Consider the following 1,689-nt stretch of genomic DNA (forward strand, 5'->3'; position numbering starts at 1 on the left):
AGCTCCTCGGAAGGGGCGGGCCCTTCGAACCCCCAGCGGCCGCCTGCGTGGGCGGAGCCAGTCCGGCCTCGCGGGCTTCTGTGGCCGCCTTTGGGGTAAGCAGTAGGTGGGTAGATGTGTGTCTTGTTTCCTGTGTAGGTCTCTAGTTTAAGAAAGAAGGATGATGCCGGTTGTCTTGCATGAACAGGCCCTTGAAGAATGAGTACAGGTATATTGCGTGGAGAGGCCGGGAGAAACATTCTCAAATAAGGGAAATATATATTATAATATATATTATACACACACACATAAATATATGAATAAAAGTGTGCAGTGTTCAGAAACGAGTCTGGAGAGCAAAATAAAAGGAATGGGCTTAAAAAAAAACAAAAAGTAATGACTTGAGCAACATTGGAACCATAAATTGAAAGACCGACTATAGTGCAAATATATGTTAATTCTATCTGTACTCTTTCACAGGGATTTTATTAGGACCAAATGAGATTATGTAACTAAAGCTACTTTGTCCACTGGAAAAAGATACTAATATATTTAAATTTTTTCTAACACTTATTTATTTTTGAGAGAGAGACAGAGAGACTGAGCACAAGCCAGGGAGGGGCAGAGAGAGAGGGAGACACAGAATCTGAAGCAAGCTCCAAGGCTCTGAGGTGTCAGCAAAGAACTAACCTAATGCCTCACTCCAACCCCCAAACGATGTGATCATGATCTGAGCCAAAGTCCAATGCTTAACTGACTGAGCCACCCAGGCGCCGTAGAAAAAGATACTAAAATTAATTATTTTAGCATTTAGTGTCAGATCGTGGAAATTTTATTCCCTTAAATCTACATTCTTTGAAACATATAACTTTTGAGCTGTGTATGTATGCACGTTTCTGGGTGTTCGTTCATTTTTTTCAATTAATATTTATGAAGCACCTGAAATGTTTTCAAAACTGAGGATAGAGCCTTGGACAGGTAAAGTCTTTGCACACATGGAGCTTTCTACAAACAATAAGCCAAGGCAATGTCCAAAGAGCATAAATACTCTAAAGAATTCAGGGTAAGGGGATAAAGAGTGATTTAGCACTGAGAGTTAGAGAAGGTGATAGATACCCTTAACCTTTGAGCACATCTTGTTCTTGGCAAAGTGGAATCTTACTATCTGTTCTGTTCTTCAGCTTGCTTTGTTCAATTCTCAGTAGACTTCTGGACGTCTTTTCCCATGTCAGTACATACAGATTTAATTTATTCTTTTTCTGTGTTAAGTTATATGGATTACATGGACATTCTACAATTTATCCAACCAGTACCCTATTGATATACAATTAGATCTTTTGTCAAAAAGATGGGATGAACAGATTTTCAGGCACTCTTCTGTTTCTGTAATCTGATCTTCTAGAATCAGAAGTCAAAGAGTATGTGTATTTTAAATTTTGATTGGTATTACCTATTGTCTTTTAAATAGGTTTTACCCAAACATATTTCCTCACTAGAACTGAGAATGATCAAACTTTTTTGTTGTTGTTGTTAAATGTTTATTTATTTTTGAGAGAGAGAGTGTGAGTGGGGGGAGAGGCAGAGAGACAGAATCTAAAACAGGCTCCAGACTCTGAGCTGTCAGCACAGAGCCTGATGCGGGGCTCAAACTAGGCAACAGCAACATCCTGACATAGGCCGAAGGTGGAAGCTTAACTGACTGAGCCACCC

Source organism: Panthera uncia (genome assembly GCF_023721935.1).
Source record: "Panthera uncia isolate 11264 chromosome A1 unlocalized genomic scaffold, Puncia_PCG_1.0 HiC_scaffold_17, whole genome shotgun sequence".
NCBI classification, from domain to species: domain Eukaryota; kingdom Metazoa; phylum Chordata; class Mammalia; order Carnivora; family Felidae; genus Panthera; species Panthera uncia.